The sequence below is a fragment of the Heptranchias perlo genome, unplaced genomic scaffold (genome assembly GCF_035084215.1).
Source record: "Heptranchias perlo isolate sHepPer1 unplaced genomic scaffold, sHepPer1.hap1 HAP1_SCAFFOLD_73, whole genome shotgun sequence".
Classification (NCBI taxonomy): domain Eukaryota; kingdom Metazoa; phylum Chordata; class Chondrichthyes; order Hexanchiformes; family Hexanchidae; genus Heptranchias; species Heptranchias perlo.
The window spans coordinates 2905081-2931107 of record NW_027139761.1 but is presented as its reverse complement, the minus strand read 5'-3'; the positions used below and the strand labels follow the sequence as shown (position 1 = coordinate 2931107).

The 26027-nt window shown below is 43.7% G+C and overlaps 3 non-coding genes across 3 annotated transcripts; 2 read left to right on the top strand and 1 right to left on the bottom strand.

Annotated features, from left to right (window-relative positions):
- The first annotated feature begins 1662 nt into the window (after positions 1-1662).
- trnas-gcu (transfer RNA serine (anticodon GCU)) lies at positions 1663-1744 on the top strand. Its single transcript has one exon. It is a non-coding gene; the product is annotated as a tRNA-Ser (tRNA).
- Positions 1745-13157: 11413 nt separating this feature from the next.
- trnat-agu (transfer RNA threonine (anticodon AGU)) lies at positions 13158-13231 on the top strand. Its single transcript has one exon. It is a non-coding gene; the product is annotated as a tRNA-Thr (tRNA).
- A 4186-nt stretch (positions 13232-17417) lies between these two features.
- trnas-uga (transfer RNA serine (anticodon UGA)) lies at positions 17418-17499 on the bottom strand. Its single transcript has one exon. It is a non-coding gene; the product is annotated as a tRNA-Ser (tRNA).
- Between the last annotated feature and the right edge of the window lie 8528 nt (positions 17500-26027).

Sequence of the window (26027 nt, the reverse complement as noted above, 5' to 3'; positions counted from 1 at the left end):
CCGCTTGATCTTAATAGGTCTGTGGAAATGTCCGATTGAAAAGGAATGAGGAGAAATGAAAAGAGCGGCAATGGTGAAAAAGTGTCGATTACAGAAGGTTGGCCGTGAGCGAAAGGTCCTTTGAAAGCTCGGCGTGGAGGAGATTTAGTTCGGAAACGGCAGACTTTAAGCGCGTGAGGAAAGTAAAGTGCGAGCTTTGTCCTTGGGTCAAATTGGGTGTTTTCAGGAAAACAGCCATTGTTAAATCACAGGAATGAAAACAGAAAATGCTGAAAACGCTGAGCAGGTCAGGCAGCACCTGTGGAGAAAGAACCAGAGGAAACGTTTCAGTTGTATGAGCTTTGGCATCCGATCTGAATGGCTCACCATGTGCGTGAATAACTGCGCTGTTTCAGATGCTGGTTTCCACCTCTGAATTATGAGGGTTCGAATCTTACTGCTGCCAGAATTTGTCGACCCTTCCATTTTCGCCGCCTCACCAAAAACCCTTCTTTGATCGGAAGTGCTTTTCCGCATTGCTGATTGACACCTGTTGGCACAATTCAGCGAAGTCTGGATTGCCACCCAACTGTTTCTTGGACGGAGGTGTTGGGACTGTAAGGTGTCATCTCGGCGAAGTATCAATCAATGTGCACAATGGCGCCCTGGTGAACCGAGTACCTCTTATTGTCAGTATAATACAAAAGATATGTACCATAATTATGAATTTCTTCTTTGCATCACACAAGGATTTATTATCAGGGAATGTACATGAGCAGGTCGATTTACGCCACGCTCCGGTCGTTTCGCATCGCCTCCCACAAATAGAATAGAATCATAGAAAGGTCACAGCACGAAAAGAGGCCATTCGGCACATCGAGTCCGTGCCGGCTCTCTGCAAGTGCAATCCAGACAGACCCACTCCCCCATCCTTTCCCTGTAGCCCTGTATTCTCTTTCGTTTCAAATACTTATCCAGTTCTTTATTGAAGACCATGATTGAATCTGCCTCCACCACCCCCTCGGGCGGTGTATTCCAGATCCTAAACACTCGCTGTGTCGAAAAGTTTTTCCTCATATCACCTTTGGTTCTTTTGCCAAACACCTTAAATCTATGTTCTCTGGTCCTTGAACCTTCCGCCAATTGGAACAGTTTCTCTCTATCTCCTCTGTCTAGATCCTTCATAATTTTGAATACCTCTATCAAATCTCCTCGTAACCGTCTCTGTTCCAAGCAGAACAACCCCAGCTTCTCCAATCTATTCATGAAACTTATACCCCTCATCCCTGGAATCATTACAGTAAATCTCTTCTGTGGGGATTCGTTAGTAACATCGCCGAATCCCCCACCATCAACATACTAGTGGTCATCATTAACCAGAAATTTAACTGGACCAGCAACATAAATATTGTGGCGACAAGAGCAGGTCAGAGGCTGGATATTCTGCGCCAAGTGACTCACCTTCTAACTCCCTAAAGCCGTTCAACCATTTACAAGGCGCAAGTTGAGTGAGTTGGAATACTCATGTGATGGTCGTGGACCTGAAACGTTAACTCTGTTTCTATGTCGAAAGATTCTGCCTGACCTGCTGAGGATATACACATTTACAGTTTTTATTTCAGATTGGCAACATAGCCAGAATTTTAATTTTGAATAAAGGGGGTTTCGCATATTTCTGCATGCGACGAGGTGGCCGAGTGGTTAAGGCGATGGACTGCTAATCCATTGTGCTCTGCGCGCGTGGGTTCGAATCCCATCTTCGTCGTTATTGCGTTTAAGTTTTGTTTCTCCCATTCAGTCCACCCAGAAGGTCTGGTGAAAGTCCCATCCTTCTCGAAACGGCAGACGGAGGGTTTTGCATTGTTTGCTGAAATCAGCAACAGTTCCTTCCAGGAAGGTGTTGAGATTGTGAGATTGTGAGATCGCGAAATATCAGAGTGTACATTGGTGTCATTGTAAAATGAGTAAATCTTATGGTCAACGTAAGAGAAACTTACGTCCCATAATTATGATTTATGTCCGGATCATTTCGTGTCTGTGTCTGTTTAAAAGGGATGTGCTGTAAGTCCCGGATCATTCTGTGTGCGTTTTACGCGATTTTCTTGATACCTTTTTCCTTCTGAACTGAAATGACGATCCTCTCTCGAGAAAAAGGTTCACCGCCTGCTTCGGGCAACTGATCGGAAAAATAACAAAAACTGATGAGACCAAGTTCATTCTGATGGGCTTCCATTCCAATCTCCGCACTCTATCCCCCATTCAGACCCACCCCCGCCTGGACATTATAATCTGCGATATTCATAAGGGAATGGAGAAGCCGAATATCACGGTTATAATTTTCTTGGTTGCTCAACAATGAATAGCTTCAATTGCAATGATTCAGAAGGTAATCATAGAATCATAGAATCTTACATCACAGAAGGAGGCCATTCGGCCGTCGTGCCAGTGTCGGCTTTTTCGAAGACCTGTCCAAATTAGACCCATACCCCAGGTTTTTCCCAATAATCATGCAAATTAGTCCTCTTCAATTATGTCCAATTGCCTTTTGAATGATCCCATGGAATCGGCTTCCACCACCCTTTCAGGAAGTGCGTTCCTGATCTTAACAACCCTCTGTGTGAAAAAAATTCTCCTCAATTCCCCTCTAGTTATTTTCCCAATTATTTTAAATCTATGATCTCTGGTTACCAACCCACATGCCAGAGGAAACAGTTTCTCCCTACTTGCTCTTTCATAACCCCTCATTATTTTGAATACCTCAATTAGGTCTCCCGTTAACCATCTCTGCTGTAAGGAGAACAATCCCAGCTTCTCCAATCTCTCCAAATAACTGAAGTCCCTCATCCCTGGTATCATCCAGGTCAACCTGCTCTGAATCCTCTTCAATCCCTTTTCATCCTAAAGTGTGGTGCCCAGATCTGTACAATATACTCCAGATGAGACCTAAACACTGATTTGTAAGGATTAGTAAGATTTCCATTTTTTGTATTCAATGCCCCTATTTGCAAAGCGAAGCATCCCATATGCTTTCTTAACCGCCTTATCAACTTGCCCTGTTTTCTGAATATGAACCCCCAGGTTCCTCTGCTCTTGCAACCCCCCATAAATTGTTCCATTTAGATTATACTGCCTCTCCATGTTCTTCTTCTGAAAGTGCATCACTTCACACTGATCGGCGTTAAATCTGTCACGTGACCGCCCATTTCACCAGTCTGTCCATGTCCTCCTGAAGTCTGCTATGATCATGCTCACTATTTACGACGTTGCCAAGTTCTGTATCATCCGCAAACTTCGAAATTGTATTCCTTATTCCCACATCCAAGACATTTATATATAACAAGAAAAGCAATAGTCCTAATACCGACCCCTGGGGGATTCCACTGCATATTTCTCCCCAGTCAGAAAAACATCCGTTCACCACTCCTCTCTGCCTCCTATCCCCCAGCCTATTACTTGCCCACGTTACCACCGGCCCTTTAATCCCACGTGCTTCTAGTTTTCGAATAAGTCTGAATTTCTAAAATGTGTCCTGAAAATAACTGTAACCCCGTAATTTTATTGTTAAACAATGAGAATACAGATATTAGGACCGGATGATAGATGGGGTTCATTCCCATTATCCGCAGGTGACGGGACCCGAGCAGGGGAAATCCCATCTCGGTTTATATTTTCCGAAAACGGAGACGGAAAATAGCAAAACTCAACCCGTCGAAATCCAACAATTGGACGAAGAACCGACAGCCTTTTCCCATCCCGGGTTTGCAGACCTGGCTGTTGAAGGAAGCCTGATAAGTCCATTAGGAATCAACAGCGAAAGTGAAGAAACGCAGACAGAGATAGATAGATACATGCAAAGAAAAATAGTATAAATCTCCAATTCTGTGGTTGAGCAGAAATTAGGTGGCAGCTTAAAGGAAATTCGTCGCATGCCGTGAAATCTTAGACGTGCACATCGGGCTGGATTCTTACATCATTTCTGAAAAAAGTAAACTCTGCCTGGTAACTACAGCTCTTATTTATTTGACCATTTTAGAGTGGCGGTGTGAAGTGATTTCGAATCTCAGTGAATTTCAAGACCTTGCTTGACCCACTCGTTTCGTCACCCACAGGAAGCACGCGGTTGTGGACTGCGCAGGCTTATCACAGGAACTCTGCCAGACTGCATGTTCCAGACTTGTATCCAACGCTTCACGTGCAGCCTGCAGCCATGCGTGCATTGGTGGTTGAGTGTAGAACCCTCGCCTGCCGACGGGAAACCAGGGGTTTGGTTCCAGGCCAATGCAGCTTCCTTTACCTTTTGTATCTGTACCCATGAGATCGCCTGAATTGGGATAAATTCATGTGCCGGCTTCAATCTGCACAACTTCTTGAAAGATTATCTTCATTTCGTCTACGTGTCTTTCGTGGACATACCCTCTGCATTCTCTCCTCTGGTGTTCAAACATGCTCGGCTGGAGATAAGTCAAACCTGCCTTCTGCACTTGCTTGAAAGATGTGAGAAGCCAATTGGTGGTTTTTGACGAAAAATGGGGACGCAAGGGGGCTCATACCGGGATTTGAACCAATGAAACTCCCTGAGCGAGAATCAGATTCAAAGTCCAACTGGCAACAGAGCCGTGCAGCCACTGTAAAATTTCGCTGCCACGCAGCCGATCCGCCATCCTTTCAGAACACCATGGCCATCCAAACTCGCTTTTTTGTACGATATACGATGTAGAGCAATATCAGGTTCTAAACAAATTACTTCAAATCAACAATATTCGTCTCTCTTTATCAAATTAGTTTTGAATGTACGACTTGTATTATCAAGTAACACTTTACAGAATGAATTGCTCTGAAACGACATTGTCGTCTGTCTCCCCATCGTCATAGTTTACACTCCACCATAAGTACACTTTACTCAAATTGCTGCTTTCATTCACCATTAGAACGAAGAGCGACGAATGTGGAAACATTAGCTACGAATTTATCAGCTGGGTTGCACCTTTCCTTTTCCTACTTCCTCAGTCTTTTTTTTTCTTTACCCTTCTCTGCTATTGTTGCAGGTTAGATCAGCCATCGCCGTTCAAGGAAGCCTGAGAAGTCCATTGTGGACAACACAGAGAGACAAGAGACGGAGACATGGAGAGATGGAGAGATGCATGCAAAGAAAATAAAGAGTATAAATGTCAGGTTTTGCAAACTAGCAGAATTTATGTTACAGATTGGGAGAGATTCCTTCTTGGGTCTTGAAATCTTGCAAGAGAAGATTGGACACAAGTTAAAATCATAGGCCTCGCTGGAGAATCTCTCATTCTGGGAGAGAGATAAATGCGGTCAATTAACTCCAATTAATCTATTTCAGCACTGAAGGGATCTTTAAACAGTAGCTTTGCGAGCAGAATTCAAACCTGGGCAGGAAAACCTCAATTGAATTTTGAGTCCAACGCTTTAAACACTCGGCCACCGCAGCTGTAAACGGCATGTTCATTCAGATCGGATTCCAAATGGACACATGCTGCTGTTACAAACGCGCGCATTGATGGTGCTTGGGGTCAAATTCTTACTTGTTACGCTGGAGACCTTGGTTCGATTCCCGATACAATACAGGATCATTCTGTAACAATGAGGAACTGAAGAACAAAAGTATACTATTTCGCCCCTCGAGCCTAATGCGCAATTCAGTGAGATCCTGGTTGATATGTAACCTAACTGCATATTATCGCCTGAGCCCCATGTCCCTTAACGCCTTTGGTTAACAAAAATCTATCAATTTCAGTTTTAAAATTAACAATTGAGCTCGCATCAACTGCCGTTTGTGGAAGAGAGTTCCAAACTTCTCCCTCCCTTTGCTTGCAGAGGTGTTTCACAACTTCACTCCTGAAAGTCCTGACACTAATATTTAGGCTATGTTCCCGAGTCCTAGACACGCTAACGGGCGGAAATAGTTTTTGTTCTATTTACCCCATCAGTTCCCTTTAATATTTTGAAATGTTCGATCAAATCAGCACTTAATCCACTGAATTCGAGGCAAACCCGAGTTTATGTAATCTCTCCGCGTAATTTAAACTGTGGAGTCCAGGCAACATTCTAGTAAATCGACGCTGCACTCCCTTCATAGCCAATATATCCTTCCGAAGGTGCGTTGCCCAGAACCGAAGGCAATACTCCAGGTGTGGTCCAACCAGAGCTTTGTATAGCTGTATCATAATGCCTATCCCCTTGTATTCTAGTCCTCTCGATATAAAGACCAACATTCCATTAACCTTTTTGATTATTTTTTGTACCTGTCCTTGACATTTTAATGATGTATCTTCATGGACACCGAAGTCTTTTTGGACCTCCACTGTTTCGAGCTTTTCACCATTTCGAAAGTACTCTGATTTATCCTTTCAGTTCCAAAGTGGATGACCTCACACTTGACGAAATTCATATCGATTTGCCACAATTTTGCACATTCATTTATTATATTAATGCCTCTCTGTAATTTTATGCTTTCATCTGCACTGCTTACAATGCTGCCCATCTTGGTGTCATCGGCAAACTTGGATATGTGGCTTTCGATCCCGTCATCTAATATCCAAATTCAGTTTCAATCTTCTCACCATCTTGAGACATTTTATTTGCTTCATGTGTATTGCGTCGACGAAACTTCGGCATTCAGTCCACTGGAGCTCAAACATTCTCTGGATAAAATTCAGTTCCACCAACAGCAAAACTGAAAAGATGTGAGAAGACAATTGGTGACTTTTCACTAAAACGGAAACACATGAGGGCTCGTCAGAGATTTAAACCCGGGACCTCTCGCATATTACTCAATGAAACTCTCATAAGCGAGAATCAAACCCCTAGACCAACGAGCCGCTGCTACTTCAGTTGTGCAGCCAGTGTAAAAGTTGGTTGCGTCTCACAGCCGATCGCCCATCCTTTCAGACCACTTCGATCCATTCAATCTCGTTTTCTATTCGGGTGGACAGCAATATCAAGTTGTGCACCAACTATTTCCATTCACCAATATTAGTCTCCCTTTACCAAATTGCTTTCGAGTGCACGACTTGAGTTATCAAGTAAGACGTTTCAGAATTAGCTGCTCTTAAACGACATTGCTTGTGAGGATGCTCAGAGTCGTATCGATTTATGGCACGCTCTGTTCCCTTTGCATTGCAACGGACACATAGAATTGAATCATAGAAAGCTTACAGCACGGAAAGAGGCCATTCGGCCCATCGAGTCCGTGCTAGCTCTCTGCAAGAGCAATCCAGCTGGAACCACTCCCCCGCCTTTCCCCGAAGCCCTGCATTTTTTTTCCTTTCAAGTACTTATCCAGTTCCCCTTTGAAGGCCATGATTGAATCTGCCTCCATCACACAGTCGGGCAGTGCATTCGAGATCCGAACCTCTCGCTGTGTAAAAAAGTTTTTCCTCATGTCACCTTTGGTTATTTTGCCAATCACATTAAATCTATGTCCTCTGGTTCTTGACCCTTCCGCCAATGGGAACAGTTTCTCTCCATCTTCTATGTCGAGATCCTTCATGATTTTGAATACCTCTATCAAATCTCGACAAAACCGTCTCTGTTCCAAGGAGAACAACCTCAGATTCTCCGGTCTATCCACGTAAGTAAAGTCCCTTATCCCTGGAATTATGATAGTATTTTTTTCTGCACCCCCTCGAAGGCCTTCACATCTTTCCTGAAGTGCGGTGTCCCGAACCCCACACAAAATTTCAGTTGTGTTCGAACCAGTGTGTTATAAAGTTTCATCCTGACTTCTATACTTTTGTACTTTTGTACTCTATACATCTATTTATAAAGCCCAGGATCCCGTATGCTTTTTAACCGCTTTCTCAACCTGCCCTGCCACATTCAACGATTTGTACACATAAACACCTCTTTGTTCCTCTACCATTTGTGCCCTGGAGTTTATTTTGCCACTCCGGGTTTTTCCGACCGAAATGTGTCACGTCGCATTTTTTTTGCTTTTAATTTCATCTGCCCCGTCTCCGCCCATGCCACCAGCCTGTCCATATCCTTTGAAGTCTATCACTATCCATATCATTGTTTACTACTCTTCCAAGTTTTGTTTCATCTGCAAATTTTGAAATAGTGCTCTGTGCACTCAAGTCCAAGTCATTAATATATATCAAGAAAAGCAGTGGTCCCAGCACTGAACCCTGGGGAACGCCACTGGACACCTCTCCGACACTGTTTCCTGCTGTTCGTCAATTCTGCATTTATGTTGTTACTGCCCCCTTTATTCCATGGGCCGCAATCTTGATGAGAAGCCTACCATGCGGCACTTTAGCAAACACCTTTTGAAAGTCCATATACACCACATCAACTAAATTGCCCTCATCTATTCTCTCTGTTACCTCATCAAAAAACTCTAACAGGTCAGTTAACCACGATTTGCCTTTAACAAATCCGTGCTGCCTTTCCCTAATCAACCCACCCTCGTCCAAGTGGCTGTTAATTCTGTCCCGGGTTATCGTTTCTAAACGTTTCCCCACCACTGAGGTTAAACTGACTGGCCGATAGTTGCTGGGTTTATCCGTACACCCTTTTTTGGACAAGGGTGTAACCTTTGCAATTTTCCAGTCCTCTGGCACCACCCACATATCTAAGGATGTTGGTAGATTATGGTCAGTACCTCTGCCACCCTTACTTCCCTCAGCAACCGAGCATGCATCCCATCCGGACGTGGTGGCTTATCTCCTTTAAGTACAGCCAGCCGTTCAAGTGCCTCTTCTTGTTCAATTTTTAGACCATCCAGTATCTCAACGATAACTTCCTTTGCTGTAAAGACAGATACAAAGTACTCATTTGGTACCTAGGCCATCCCCTCTGCCTCCATGAGTAGACCTCCTTTATCGTGCCGAATCGGCCTCACCCCTCCTCTGACTCCCCGTTTACTGTTTGCATGCCTGTAGAAGTCTTTTGGGTTCCCTTTTATGTTGGCCGTCAGTCTATACTCCTATTTCTCTTTGCCTCTCATTTCCTTTTTCACTTCCCCTCTGAACTCCCTAAATTCGGCCTGGTGAATTGACGCATAAAAAAGCTAGCATTTCTTTCAGCCGGAAACAGAAAGTTACTGGTTGATCAATGGCGATTTGAACAAGTATTCGTCTTTTTTACAGAGTTGAATGAGTTTTGCGAAATTAATACAGTGAACTAATACAGTAAAGTTGAATTCCTGATCGGGAACCGCCTCAGACGGCGCATTACTGTCCATCCCTGGGAAACAAGATACTATCGAAACTTTGAAAACACATCTCAGGTCCCGCTACAAAGTCACAGCTTGCCAGCTGTTCCGAAATTTGGAGCCTGGAAAGGGAGTTAAACGCTGGACCTTCAGCTCACTGCCCACTTTAAAAGTCTGATACTCTACCGACTGAGCTACCCAGGCTCGATACTACATAAGCTCCCATCGTACATATTCATGGGAGATCTCTGAATTATCCCTGCAGCCGTCGAACGAGGGTGAGGTCCGTTTGATAAAATTCTCAGCAACGTGTTGAGGAGAATCCTTGTTTCTGTTGAACAAGATGTAAGAAACATGGACAGTGAACTCGTGAGTTTACAATTCTTCTTGTTTGTGCCAAATGTCTTGTCATTCGTCAGCAGCAATTAAAATAGCACTTTACCCAGCGGCTCAAAAGCTGAACTTGTCCCACACGGGAGTTGGAAAAGGCATCTCGACCTTTCAGCGTATTAACATCTGTAAGCTGAATAATTTCACCCGTTACACGGTGACACCAGGCAGCATATTTCTCGTCCAAATTTTCCCAACACGAAACTTCCAACCGATGAATATCGGCTTAAAGAAAAGAAGAATTGTTTGTTTGGTTCTTTAGATTTAATGATCTCGTCCCGGCCCCTTTACCATATGAGCTGCCGCTAAAAGCCCCCTCTCCCGCTATGAACAACTAAAGTGGCACCTGCTGTTGCAAGACGGTAGGCCAGAGGAACCCAAATGCCCACATGGGAAAACAAAGAAGTCGATTGTTGACCTCCATACTTTTGTCCCACAAGAGCGTATTGTAAAAAGGACTGGTTGTTAACAAGATGCGTTATGGAAGATACCATTTGTACCTTGAACTCCGATCAAAATGTTCGGAGTAAAAGGTTTGATTGTTTTAGAAGACGCTCGAACTCACAACCTGATCATTTCTGGAGCCCATACTGCTATAAATAAGTAACGCACGCTTAACAATTGTGCAACAGGAGAACAGCGAACAACCGACAGCATCAGCGCTCCTGCCAAACAGCTTTATTTTCGGTCTCTCAATTATCACTTCGAGATCTTTCTCAAAAAGAAGCTTCCAATCAAGATGCGCTTCGTTAAATATCAATTCCGAAATCAAGAGAGTTTAGATCAATCATGACTAAAGTATGTACAATTTCTTCACCTGTTCCTTTTTATCCCCTGGGATGGAAACCATCAGGTCCTGGAGATTTGTCTATCTTTCGCCTCCTCTTTTTCTCCATTGCCATCATTTTACTTGTACTGAATCCCCTTGATTTATTAACAGTTTTCATCGTGTCTCTGGTATGTTAGCCTCATCCATTTCTGTGACGACCGATGCAAAGTAAAAATTTGGCAACTCTGCCATTTCCTGATTTTCAATTACAATATCACCTCCATCTGTCTTTAAGCAGCCCACATTACTCTCAGCCGCCGTTCTTTAAGAACATAAGAACATAAGAACATAAGAAATTGGAGCAGGAGTAGGCCAATCGGCCCCTCGAGCCTGCTCCGCCATTCAATAAGATCATGGCTGATCTGATCCCAACCACAAATCTAACGAACACAAGCAGTAGGAGCAGGACCCGGCCACACAGCCCCTGGGCCCTCTCCGCCACCCACAGGGCATTGACCGATCCGAACTCAGCTTCATGTCCAATTTCCTGCCCGCTCCACATAACCCCTACTTCCCTTTACTTCTGGAAAACTGTCTCTTTCTGTTTTAAATTTATCTAATGATGTAGCTTCCACAGCTTACTGGGGCAGTAAATTCCACAGACCTACCACCCTCTGAGTGAAGAAGTTTCTCCTCATCTCAGTTTTGAAAGAGCAGCCCCTTATTCTAAGATTATGTCCCCTAGTTCTAGTTTCACCCATCCTTGGGAACATCCTTACTGCATCCACCCGATCAAGACCCTTCACAATCTTATATGTTTCAATAAGATCGCCTCTCATTCTTCTGAACTCCAATGAGTAGAGTTCCAATCGACTCAACCTCTCCTCATATGTCCGCCCCCTCATCCCCGGGATTAACCCAGTGAACCTTCTTTGTACTGCCTCGAGAGCAAGTATGTCTTTTCTTAAGTATGGAGACCAAAACTGTATGCAGTATTCCAGGTGTGGTCTCACCAATACCCTATATAACTGCAGCAATACCTCCCTGCTTTTACATTCTATCCCCCTAGCAATAAAAGCCAACATTCCGTTGGCTTTCTTGATCACCTGCTGCACCTGCATACCAACTTTTTGATTTTCTTGCACTTGGATCCCCAGATCCCTTTGTACTGCAGTACTTTCCAGTCTCTCACCATTAAGAAAATAACTTGCTCTCTGATTTTTCCTGCCAAAGTGCATAACCTCACATTTTCCAATATTATATTGCATCTGCCAAATCTCCGCCCACTCACCCAGCCTGTCTATATCCCCCTGCATGTTTTTTATGTGCTCCTCACTCTCTACTTTCCCTCCCATCTTTGTATCATCTGCAAATTTTGATATGTTGCACTCGGTCCCCTCCTCCAAATCGTTAATATAGATTGTAAAGAGTTGGGGACCCAGCACCGACCCCTGTGGAACACCACTGGTTACCGGTTGCCAGTCCGAAAATTAACCATTTATCCCAACTCTCTGCTTCCTGTTCGATAACCAATCCTCCACCCATGCCAGAATGTTACCCCAATCCCGTGATTTTTTATCTTAAGTAATAATCTTTTATGTGGCACCTTGTCGAATGCCTTCTGGAAGTCTAAATACACTATGTCCACTGGTTCCCCTTTATCCACCCTGTACGTTATATCCTCAAAGAACTCAAGCAAATTTGTCAGACATGACTTCCCCTTCATAAAGCCATGCTGACTTTGTCCTATTAAATTATGCTTATCTAAATGTTCCGTTACTGTCTCCTTAATAATAGACTCCAAAATTTTACCCACCACAGATGTTAAGCTAACTGGCCTATAATTTCCAGCCTTCTGCCTACTACCCTTTTTAAATAACGGTGTTACATTAGCAGTTTTCCAATCTGCCGGGACCTCTCCTGAGTCCAGGGAAATTTGGAAAACTATCACCAAAGCATCCACAATCCCTACTGCCACTTCCCTCAAGACCCTAGGATGGAAGCCATCAGGTCCAGGGGATTTATCTGCTTTGAGTTCCATTATTTTACTGAGTACCATCTCCTGAGTGATTTTAATCGTATTTAGCTCCCCCCCCCCCCCCCCCCCGTAGAGTCCCCTGTTTGTCCAGTGTTGGGATATTCTTGGTGTCCTCTACTGTAAAGACTGAAACAAAATATTTGTTCACCATTTTTGCCATCTCCATGTTTCCCACCATTAATTTCCCGGTCTCATCCTCTAAGGGACCTACGTTTGCCTTAGCCACCCTTTTTCTTTTTATATAACTATAGAAACTCTTGCTATCTGTTTTTATATTTTTTGCTAATTTCTTTTCATAATCTAACTTCCCTTTCTTAATCAATCCTTTAGTTACTTTTTGCTGTCTTTTGAAGAATTCCCAATCTTCTATCCTCCCACTAAGTTTGGCTACCTTATATGTCCTTGTTTTTAATATACTCGTAAAAACCTTGAGAGTTGTCCTCATTTTCCCTCATAAGTTTTTCTCCTTTTCCCTTTTTGCTCCTCTCACGATTTTTTAGTTTCAGCACCACAATAAACAACACTCCGCTGTAAAGTTCGGCACAATAGTTCTCCAATGTCAGAGCGAGAATTGTCTGAAGCCCTGATTTATTTAATGTCACAAATACAGTCACACATAATCATCCATGTATCAACTCACTGAAGGATACACAAAGATAAACTCAGCGAGAAATGCAGTCAGTGCCGGGATGCACAGGTGAACGGACAAGCGAAATAGACAGAGACAAAACGGCCTGAACCCCCAACAGTGAAGTGTCGCTGGTAGATATTAGTGAGGAGGTGGGGGAAACATGTCATCAATTGGTGCTGTGGCTTACTTGGTTAAAGCATCTGTCTAGTAAACAGGAGATTCTGGGTTCAACTCCCAGCAGCGCCTTGTGCAGCTCATTATTTTACCTAATTTATGGAATAAAGCGACAAAATAACAATGTGGTGTTCGTATTTATTCAGGTTTCAGGAGGAAACGGATAACAGAGTGACTGTTCAAAAACGTCCTTTCATTCCACAGACAGACCTCTCAGAGAATGTGTCTGTAACACGTTAATTTGAGGACACGTTCTTGTTTCTGGGCTCGTTGGCATCGGGGTATAATTCACGATTTGAGGTTCAAAGCCGGAAGTAGTCCGAATTTGGACCAAGACTTGTGATCTTCACCTGCGGGACAAACGTTTGCAAAGAGGAAAAAGAAGTCCTCAAATCGCTCGACCTGAATCTCCAGGCCCAGATGAAATATATCCCAGGTTGTTAACTGAAGCAAGGAAGGAAATAGCGGAGGCTCAAACCATCATTTTCCAATCCACCCTGGCAAAAGGTGTCGTGCAGGAGGATTTGAGGATTGCTCACGTTGTACCATTGTTGAAAAAGGGAGAAAGGGATCGATCGAGTTAATACAGGCCAGTCGGCCTCAACTCGAGCTGAAGTATGAATCGTCATTTAGAAAGGCACGGATTAATCAAGGACAGTCAGCGTGGATTTGTTAAGGGATGGTCGTTTGAATTGAATTATTTGAGGAGGTATCAAGGAGGATCGATGAGGGTATCGCGATTGATGTAGTCAACATGGATTTTAACGAGGCTTTTGAAAAAGTCCTACAGGGCAGATTTGTCAAAAATGTAAAAGCCCATTGGATCCAAAGGACATTGGCAAGTTGAATCCAAAATTGGCTGAGCAGCAGGAAGCAAGCGGTTGTGGTCGACGGGTGCTTTTGTGACTGGAAGGCTGTTTCGAGTGGGCTTCCATGCGGCTTCGTACTAGGTCCCTGCTTTTCATGGAATAGTTCATTGATCCAGACTTAAATGTAGGGGGCATGATGAAGAAATTTGCAGATGATACAAAAATTGTTCCTGTGGTTGAGAGTGAGGAGGAAAGCTGTCGACTGCAGGAAAATATCCATCGAGCAGAAAGGTGGAAAGAAAAGTGGCAAATGCAATTCAATCTGAAGAAGTGTGAGGTAATGCATTTAGTGGGGGGGGGGGCAAAAAGGCAAGGGAGTGTATAATAAATATTGCAATTAATTTGCCATTTACACGCCCATTCTGCAAATTTACTGATGTCTTCCTTTATGATTCGCATTTTTCTTTGTATTAACGACAGCTCGCAATTAGGTGTCCTCCCTAAATTTTGAAATTGTACTTCCGATTCCCGTGTCCAAATCTTGAATATAAATTTTGAACAAAAGTGATCCCAGCACCGATAAATTGTGAACAACAGTGGTCCCACCACTGATAAAGTGTTAATAACAGTGGCCCCATCACTGATATATTGTGAACAACAGATGTGCCAGCATCGATAAATTGTGAACAACCGTGGTCCCAGCACCGATAAATTGTGAACAACTGTCGTCCCAGGAATTTTGATCTTAAACTGCAGTTGAAACTTTTGCACAAAAGAAAATAACGTCCCCAAATCGTCCCACTTGAATCTCAAATGCTTTGGGAAGAAGTTCAATAGAAACAATCAGGACTTTAAAGGCACCTCAACGAACTGAACTTTCATTGAATGAATTGTGTTCGCCATTGCATTCGACCGTGAAATCGCTCTTGACTTTCATCTCATTGAAGCAGAGTATGGCCGCTTTGCATCTGTGAGCATGTCGGTGGCGTGTTTACATTTGATATTGATCGCTTCTAATTTGTAAAATTTCATCAATCGTCAGGAAAAAGAAACCGAGAATCGAATTGTCCCTCTAAGTGATGAACTGAAGGGATTGGTGATCCAAGCAGATCTGGAAAATGCGTGGTGCAATCGGTCAGGAGTTCCAAATCCACCCTCCAGCCACTCGGCAATTATATTGAATGAACTTTACTCTGGCCCAGTGTCGCCGCACTGAAATCGAGTATTTCTCCGGCATGTTTTTCTTCATAGTTGCTGGTTTAAGAGTGAAGACTGGCTGGTTGGATTTTCACTCCTACAAGCTTTAATCATTCATTTTTCACTGACTGTAGACAGTTTTTATATTGGTCGCTGCAATCTCAAAGTTTAGCCCAGTGAATTATTGGTTTAGCAGGTGATCTCTTCACCTGTTCTCGGTGGTGTTATCCGTTAGCGTGAAAGTTTGATGGTTCGAGCCCTTATTTTATTTTTCCTCAGGATTCATCGCCTCAAAGTTCCAGGGTTTCAACGCATGTTTTGGAATCAAGAAAATGTACCGGAATCATTGCCAGCTGAGCAGGGCTGATATTCCACCACTTACCCTGCGGTCGGAAATCAGGCACATGAATCATATAAAGGAATGGAACATTGGCTTCACGGTAATTACAATTCTCCTTGACAGACAAGCCCCCGAAAGGCCCGAAGGGAGGCCGCATTCGCAGTTGGAGAGCTGGTTCGCTGTGACATGGAGATTTCTGTAGTGAGTGAGACCAGACTGTTCCTATGTTCAGAGAATACATTTCACACCCTTTATTTTGGAAAAGCAAAACGGTGGGGATTTTTGTCATAGCCCGATGCCTTTCGTGTTGTATCAGATGTTCCTCGTTGCGTTACTTTCATCTTGATCGGAGAACCAGTTCGGGCGCTCCTGTGATAAACAGCGACAATTGCCAGTTAATGTTAAATTTAACAACGACTCCACTGCGTTTTTAATCCCACTCTTAAGATGCTGTCTATAAAATGAAAAAAAATCATCACATTCAAAGCATAAAAATCTTATTAAAGTTTTGACTGTCTCTCGGTAACCACGTCAACATCGCCATCAGTCTGAAATAGAAAGTTATCGATTGATTCATGGTGATTAAAACAGGGATTCAACTACGAACAGGATTTAATTAACTTCATGTAATTAATTTAATAAGTTCATAACTCTTTTTAAAATTAATTCCCCAACTGGGAATCGAACCTCGCGGCGGTGAGAGTACAGAATTCTCACCACCAGGCCATTGGGGAGCTCCCAAGATTGCGCACGAGAGAAAGTGGAACTGATGACATTTGTTTTTCTTTCGCTCTGTCATAATTCATTCAGCTCTGTATTTATTCTCAGGTCTCTTATCTCTCCTTCTTTTCAGCTTCTGACTGCGGATATTCCTGTGGCTAAATATGAATAATATAGAACATCTCACAGCCCCGGTATATTTGCTGTTTCTCTGTGCAGTTCTGTGCAAAATCAAACTGCACGCAAATACCGACAGTGCCTCTCTCTCACTCCCCACAGAAGCAGCAGGAGATGCCACTTTAAACTGTCAGTTGCTTCAAATGATTCACGATGGACCTGCGTGACCTTGCAGCTTTCCCAGGAGCTGTATTCAGTGCGTGAATTTTGGAAACGGAATCATGTCCATCAGCAGCTTGTGGTCGTATTTTACCTCACTTTCCATTTCATGTACATGCCTACTTGCACTTGATGATGTCATTGCCTGAACATCACTTCTGTCCCGATATTATTTCGAACAGAAAATGCCATTTTGTGCGAGCAGTTTGTCTGGCAGGAAAATGACCTGAATTACAAAGGGCCAAGTCGGAAAGGCCGCGTTGCTCTGCTTGTTCGCAGCAAAGAATTTTCAGCCTTTCCTTGGGGTTTATTGTTTAGGATTCGGCGCTTTCATCACCACGGCAAAGGTTCGATTGTCGGTCTCAACATCCGCATATTATACACTCTACCATAAGTGTACTGTACTCAAATTGCTGATTTTTTCATTGTGAGGGGAAGAAACATAAATGTGTGGACATTCATTACGAATTCATCAGCTGGGTTGCACCTTTTCTTTTCCTACCGTCTCAGTCTTTCCATCTTTACCCTTCTCGGCTGGTGTTGCAGGTTCCATCATTCTTCGCTGTTCACGATGCCTGAGAAGTCCATCAAGAGAAAACAGGCAAAGTCAAGAGACAGAGACAGGGAGAGATGAAAACATAGAATTAAATTGTATAAATGTCAAGTTCTGCGAACGAGCAGAACTTAGAATCGAGCTTGGGAGAGATTCCTTCACGTGTCTTGCAATTTTGCAAGAGATCATTGGGCTCCGAGTTCAAAGCGTCGTTGGCGATGGAGCACCTCTCTGAGGGAGCGAACAAGGTCCGTTCGTTCAAGTTCATATTAATTTGAACACTGAACAAACTTTAAAAAGTAGCGCTGCGAACAGGATTCGAACCTGTGCAGGGAAACCCCATTGGATTTCAAGTCCAACGCCTTAACCACTCGGCCATCGCAGCGGCAAACATCGATCATGCACAGCTATAAATCAGAATGCGTAGGGTTATCACACGAGATCTGTGACACTTTGTTCTCTCAGACAGGTTTCCAACTGGAAACTTATAGCTTGTTAATGTGCTGACTTTGCTGTTTCGGTGATAGAATTCTCATTTATCACGTGAGAAACCGGGGTTCGATTTCCGGTTCGTTTCGGATTATTTTCATTCTCCATTCATAAGATCGCGTGAATTGTGCGACATTCGCCCTCAGCTTCAATCTGCGCACCATTTGAGACATTTTCCATTCTCCACGTGTGTTGCGTCGAAGCTGGTTTGGAAAATCACATTGCAAGTCCAACGCCTTAATCATTGGGTCATCGCAGCTGCAAGCGACAAATCCGACACGGCTGCAGAAGAGAATGCAGAAGGTTATGACAGGAGAACTCTGAGACTGTATGTTCTTTCAGACAGGTTTCGAACTGAGCACAGACCGCCGGCTGCTGTGCGGTCTTTGTTATTTCAGGAATAAAATTCTTGCTTTCTGCGCGGGAGGCCCAGGTTCGATCACCGCCCAATGGAGGAGCATTTTTCATTCTCCATTCATGAGGTCACGTGAATTGGGATACATTTACATTCAGCTTCAATTTGAACACCATCTTGTGATATTTTCCTTTCTCCATGTGTGTTGTCGTCGACAGAACCTCTGCATTCTGTCCTCCATGCACTGGAATTAAGACAATCCTGCCGACTGCACAGCTGACAAGACGTGAGAAGCCAATTAGTGATTTTGAACTAAAAATGGTAACACCGCAGGGCTCGTCCGGGACCTCTCACATAACATACAGCAAATCCCCAAAGCGAGAATCATACCCCAAGACCAACGAGCCACTGATAACAGAGGGGTGCAACCAATGCAGAATTCTGTGCCACCCACAGCCGATCGGCCACCATTCTCTACATCCTATCACTTTTTCTATTCCGATGTACGGCAATGTGAAGACGTACATTAACTATTTCATATCAACAATATTAGCATCTCTTTACCACATTCGTTTCGAATGTGCGAGTTGTAATATCAAGTGAGACTTTGCAGAATTAATTGCTCTAAAGCTACATTGTTGTCTGTCTTGGCATCCGCAGATTATCCACTCTCCCACAAGTATAACAGTGACTACAATTCAAAAATACTTCATTGTCTGTGAAGCGCTTTGGGACGTCTTGAGGTCGTGAAAAGCGCTTTGTAAATACAAGACTTTGTTTTTATACTGGGCTAAAAGTACTGATGATTTCACTATGAGGACGAAGCGACATCAATATGTGGACATTGGCTAAGAATTCATCATCTGGGTTGGTCCTTTACTTTTCCTCCCGTCTCAGTCTTTCGATCTTTACCGTTCTCTGCTGGTGTCGCAGGTTCGATGAGCTTTGGCCGTTCAAGGAAACTTGAGAAGTCCATCAGGGGAAAACAGAGAGTGACAGAGACAGGGAGAGATAGAGAGATAAAAGTAAAGAAAAAAAGCCTGAATATCAAGTTAGCAGAATTTGAAATGAAGCTTGAGAGAGATGGAATCATACACTCATAGAATCGTTGCTGCACAGAAGTAGGCCATTCGGCCCATTGAGCCTTCCCCGGCTCTCTTTAAGAGCAATCCAGTTAGTCCCATTCCCCCGTTCTTTCCCTGTAGACCCGCAAATATTTTTCCTTCAAATACTTATCCAATTCCTTTTAGAGAGTCACGATTAAATCTGCTTCCACCACCCTTTCAGGCGATGCATTCCAGATTATAACTACTCGCTGATTTAAAAGTTTTTCCTTATATCGCCTTTGGTTCTTTTGTCAACCACCGTAAATCTGTGCCCTCTCGTTCTCGACCATTCCGCCAACGGGAGCAGTTTCTCTTTATTTACTTTATCTAAACCCGTCATGATTTTGAACACTTCTATCAAATCTCCTCTCAACCTTCCTGCCCTAAGGAGAATAAGCCCAGCTTCTCCAGTCTACCCACGGAACTGAAGTCCTTCATCCCTGAAACCGTTCCAGTAAATCTTTTCTGCGCCACCCCTAAGGCCTTCACATCCTTCCTAAAGTGCGGTGCCCAGAATTGGACACAATACTCCAGTTGTGGATTATTGTGAAGTTTCCTTCAAGCACCTTGAAGTTTTGCAAGAGACCATTGGGCTCCCAATTAAAAGGCTCTGCCGCGGTGGAGGATCTGTCTGAGAGAAGGAAATGCGGTCCGTTATCTCCAGTTCATATTTATTTGAGCATTGAACAAAACTGTAAAAAATGGCGCCGTGAGCAGGATTCCAATGTTTCACCGAAAGACCCTGTCGAGTTTTAGATGTAACGGCTGAACCACTCGGCCATCACAAGCAGCGAGTGCTAGTAATGCAGGGCTGTAAATCAGAATGTGCAAGGTACTCAGAGGAGATTTGTGAAATTATATGTCGTTTCAAACAGGTTTCCAACTGGACACAGAGAGCCCGATTCCATGCAAACGTTGCTGTTTCACTGGTAGAATTTGCACTTACCACGCGAGGGAACAGGGTTCGTATTCCCGACCAATTAAGGAGCATTTTTATTCTGCACTTCTGAGATCGCCTGAATTGGGATAAATTCACCTTCAGTTTCAATCTGCAAACCGCCGTGAGACATTTCACTTTCTCCATGTGTGTTGCGTCGATAAACCGGCTGCATTCCGACCCCTTGTCCTCAAACATGCTCGAGGATTAAATCAATCCTGCTTTCTGCAACGCTGAAAAGATGTGAGAAAGAAATGAGTGAATCCTCACTGGAAATAGTGAAACAGGAGGGTTCTGGGATTTGAACTGGGGACCTCTCGCATATCAAACAGTGAAACGGCCAAAATGAAAACCATAATCCGAGAACAAGGAGCCGTCAGTAACACAACCGGACAAACAGTCGAAAATTTCCCTGTTACCCACAACCGATCGCCCATTCATTCAGACCGCTTCTGTCCATCGAATCATAGAATGGTTACAGCACAGAAGGAGGCAATTCGGCTCATCGAGCCTGTGGCGGCTTTTTATAAGAGCCATCCAATTAGTCCCATTCCCCGGCCTTTTCCCGGTGCTCTGTATTTTTCCCCTTGAAATTCCTTTTTTAAGTCACGATTCAATTTGATTCCACCACCCTTTCAAGCAGCGCATTCCAGATCAGAACTACTCGCTGCGAAATTAAGTTTTTCCTCATATCGCCTTTTGTTCTTTTGCAATCACCTCAAATCTGTGTCCTCTGGTTCCCGACCATTCCGCCAATTAAAACAGCTTCTCTTTGTTTACTTTATCTAAACTGTTCATGACTTTGAACACTTCTATCAAATCTCCTCTGAACCTTCTCTGCTCTAAGGCGAACAACCCCAGCACGAGGCAAATGCGGTCAATTAGCTTCAATTAATTTATTTGATCATTAAACAGACCTTTAAAGACAGGCCTTGTTTTGTGGAAGTCTGAGCTCGTGGTTTAAATCGCTGGTTTCAATGTTTGGTGCGTTTCTCGATTTTAATTTTACCACTGACAGAATTTCTGCAATTATCCATTTTGACCTGTTCACAGAAATCCCGATTGCAGTGCGATGGAGCAGAGGATGTGAAAGAAGCTGAAAGTGAAAGTGCAGATATTATTTTCATCACAGTGACTGGACACGTTTCCACAGGTAAGGACCTCTCACCTTCAGATTCTTTCCAGCAGAGTGGGACAGGTGATCAGAGTGACCGGGCTCTCGCGGCGCAATCACTCCTTATATTAGTTACAGGCTCAGGAAATGCCGGGGTTTTTAATTCGAATCTCAGCAAGATCAAACAATCCTTTTCCTTGTGAACATTTCGACCGGAGTTGAAGGTACAATTGCTGTGTTCCAAAATTCATTTAATTATCTGAATTGCCATATGGTTCCTCCGGACTACGCGGTTGCAAGAGCAGATGAGATGTTTAGTATTACTTGTTTACAGGAGGGAGGCTGCGGTTTTGTAGAAACAAACTATGATTTTGTTCCATCTTCAAATCGTGGGATTTAACTGGAGCTTTAAACCAGCACCAGAGGCCGCTCAGCCAGGATACTTTCCATCCTACACTTCAGGAGCTCGTTTTACAGGAACAGAATTACTGCAAGCAAGAATTCTACCCCTGAAGCACCAATGCTGCCACAGCAGCAGGATGAATGTGTCCAGTTAGAAACCTGTCTGAAGGAACATGCAGTCTGAGAGAGCCGGAAGTCCAGCAGATTGACTTTCGGTCTGAGCAGGCGATGAGTCTCCTTCTTGAGAGAGTTTCACCAATCCAGCTCAGAGTGGTTTAAGAATCATGAATTCGGATGTGACTGGAGCCACTTGTGTAAGATGAAGTGTCGGGGACAGTTTCACATCCTTGACGGACATTAATGATCCTGTTGCGGTTTTGCTGCAAAATTTCACTTCCCAGCTCCCGAACTAAAATCCAACGCCGTTGCAACTCGAATCCACAACCTTTGAATGGCTTATCAAACAAAACAAGTAGAAGTCCAACACACTCGCCATTGCGCCACAGGGTCAGTTGCCAAAAAAAAACGAATAAAAAGAAAGACTTGTTTCTCCGGTCCAGAGGCAATGTGACAATAGATGTTATTCAAAAAACTGTCCCCTCGAATCTGTCTTTACATATTTTTTTGTAAAGCTTCGATTTTAAAAGTTATAAAAAGCCGAAATAAATAAAGTAAATTATAAGAATTGAATCCGTGATTAAGGCGTTACAACACAGTCTAAGCAACTGAGTTAACCGGCCGTACTGACGGTCCATTAGACATTTTAATTAATTTCTGTACCTGTACGCTAGTTGGTAGCGCTTTCTGTACTTGGACCCCGAAATCTCTCTGCTCCTCCACAGTTCACAATTTCTCACCATTTCGAAAACATTCTGATTTATCTTTATTAGATTTAAAGTGGATGACCTCGCTCTCCCCCACATTGAACTATATTTGCCGCAGTTTTGCCCATTCGCTGAATCTATCAATTCCCACTTTTTAACTTTCTGCTTCCATCTTCATGACTTATTGCGTCACCAGAAGGCTGCGTGTTCAAATCACGGGGTAACCGTTACTTTTCGAGCTGATCGGATTCTGGATCGTTCCGGGATGAATATTTTATTTGCTTTTTCTCAATAAACAGAACCTTGCTCTGAAGTCCGCTTCCCTGGTTCTCAAATTTCAGGAAGGCGTCTCATTCCGCCCTCGACTTTGATCTTGACCTGCGGTTGAAACATTTGCAAAGAGGGAAAAGAAGTCCCCAAATCGCTCCACGTGAATCTCAAACGCTTTGGGAAGAAGCTCAGTGCAAACAATCGGGAATTTAAAGGCACCTCAATGACCTGCACTTTCTTGGAATGAGTTTTGTTCGCCATTGCATTCGACCGTGAAATCGGTCCCGGCTTTCATCTCACTGAAGTGAAGAGTGTGACCGCGTTACATCTGTCAGAGTGGAAGTGACGAGTTTGGGGTCGGTGTGGGTCGTTTACATCTTTTGAAATCTCACCAAACAGCAGAGAAAAAGTAACTTAGAATCAAATTGTCCCTGTCAATGATGAATTGAAGTGAATATCGCTCCAAGCAGATCTGGGCAACTCGCAGTGCAGCCGCACAGGAGTTCCAAATCCACCTTCTCGCCACTCGGCAATCGCTTTCCTCTGGCCCAGTGTCACCGCGCTGAAATCGAATCTTTCTCGGTCACACTTTTTCTTAACATCATAATTACTGGTTTAAGAGTGAAAACTGCCGTCCGCTTCACTGTAATTGCAAGAGACAACTTTGTAAACACCGAGTCGTGTCACAGACCTGCTCGTCTGACCTGCTCATTTCATCTCATCACATTTTTAGCAAACCTGAATATTACTGGAATAGAGAATGGCGAATCACAGCTCGATCAATCAATCCTCTCGACCACGAGGGGACTGAATCCTCCAACATACAGGTGTTTCATGGCAAGGTGAGTTTAATGTTCAGGAATAATAGAGCACAGATTTTCACTCGTGCGAACTTCACACACATCATTTTGGAAAAGTAAACTGACAGTGGAGAGAGGTTTATTGATCGCTGCAACCTGAATTTTTAGCTCGTTGAATCAGTGGTTCAGTAACAAACGTGTGCTGTCTCTGTGGCGCAATCCGTTAGCGCGTTCGGCTGTTAATCGAAAAGTTGGTGTTTCGAGCCCACCCAGGGACGGTGGGGTAACTTTTATCTTCATAGTCTCGCATTTCCTGATTTCTGATGCTTGTTTTGGCTGCAAACCAAAATGCCCGGTTTCGATCGCCAGCTGAGCACGGCCGATCTTCCACCATTTGACCTGTGATTGGCTTCACGGAAATCAGAATTCTTCTTGACAGACAAGGTCCGAAGGTTGCAGGAGAGCCGCTTCACTCTGACATGGATATTTCTGCAGTGAGCGACACCAGACTGTTTCCACAATGAATGTCACTCCCTTTTATTTTGGAAACGCAAAATTGTATTCACATTCCGATGGGTTTCAGTTGATTTGTGAGAGATCATGAAAGGATCCTGCAGCGCTGCCTTGGATAATAACAACAGTTCAAAGCCGCATTACAGTCGCGGCAACAAATCCTTACATCCGAGTATTTGCACCCTTACATCCGAGTATTTGCACCCTCACACCGGAATATCTGCACCCTTACACCGGAGTATCTGCACCTTTAAATCCGAGCATCTGCACCCTCACACCGGAGTATCTGCACGCTCACACCGGAGTATCTGCACCCTCACACCGGTGTATCTGCACCCTCACACCGGAATATCTTCACCCTCACACCGGAGTATCTGTGCCCTTACAACCATTAACTCATCAGCTGTGCCCAATCATCTTTATCAGCGTCAGGAGCCCGAAACAAAACTCAACAGTGAAGAAATTGGCTTTATGATTCTTCACTAATGTACGGACACATTTTTATTTCCGGTACTTCAAGGGAGATTTGGGGAAAGTGGCCACTGATACTCATAAACTAATGCTTATTGCTTTTTTTTCCAAGCGGGATCGTTGATCTGGGGGTGTGATTCTCGCTTCGGGTTTGTTGTTTGAAATATGTGAGAAATCCCGGACGAGCTCTTATTTTTCCCTCCAACTTTTGATCTTGAACTGCTGTTCAAACTGGCAGGGTGTTTGGAGGTATCTCAATAATCTCACGTCCTCTGACTGAATTCGACTTCCAATTGCAATTGACCTTGAAACCGCTCTCGGATTTCATCTCACTGAAGCAGAATGTGGCCGCTTTTTATCTGTCAGCGTGGAGGTGACGAGGTTGTGGTTGATAACCGCGGGCACACCTGTCCGGACATTGGTATTCAGAATGTACAAAATGCTGTCTCAAATACTCTGTTGTCATCCTGGGAGCTCTGGTTTTGCATGCCCAACCTTTCCCCGAGTAATAATGTGTCCAGTCTGCACCCGAACTATCTCCTCACTCAAAGCCTCCCATTGCTCATTTACTGTTTTACCTGCCAATTTTTGATTCCAATCCACCTGGACCCGATCCCTTTCAACTCGCTGAAATTCGCTCTTCTCAGTAGAGTATTTTCATACTTGATTTTCCTTGCATTGTCCATAACTGCACTAAACCTGCTGCACATGCTCCCCCAGAGAATCATGCTACACTTGCCCCACTTCTTTCCGCGAAATAAATCCAACACTGCTTCCTTCCTCGTTGGGCTGAAAACATACGGATTAAGAAATTTCTCTTGTACACATTTCAGGAATTGCTCGCCCTCTTTGACTTTTACACTGCTATATCACCATCTATATTCGGATAAATGAAGTCCCCTTTTATCACTACTCTAAAATTATTGCATCTTTCTGCAATTTGCTGCCAATTTGCTCCTCCATCTCCTTCCCACTATTTGGTCCCCCGATAGAATGCATCCAGCAGCGTAATAGCTCCTCAATTGTTCCTTAATTCTAAACAAATAGATTCTGCCTTTGAACCCGTAAGCATGGCGACCCTTTCTACCGCTGTAACAGTATTTTTGATCAATAGTGCCTGCTCCCCACTAACCCCTCCCCACACTTTTTTGCCTTGCCTTTCCTGAATACGTTGTAGCCAGGAATATTTAAGTGGCCATTCCTCCGCTTGTTTGAGCCAGGCCTCCATTACTGACACTAAAACATAATCCCATGTTACCACTTGTGTCTGCAGCTCACCAACCTTATTTCCCAAGTGTGTTAAACACAACATCAGGGCATAAGGGTAGGACTAGTTATATTGCCCAATTAAATGTTCTATACATTAATGCACGTAGCATAAGAAATAAAACAAGTGAATTAGAAGCGTAAATTCAGCTTATAGTGCATGACGTAGTGCTCATCACTGAGACCTGACTACAAACTGGGCATGACTGGCAGGTAAATATTTCAGGTTATAAGCCGTTTCGAAAGGATAGGGACATTGGAAAAGGCGGTGGAGTAGCGATATTGAGGAGGGATACTATTACTGCATAAGAAAGAAGACATATCAGTAAAGGTGAGCACGCAGTAGAAAGGCTTTGCGTAGAAATT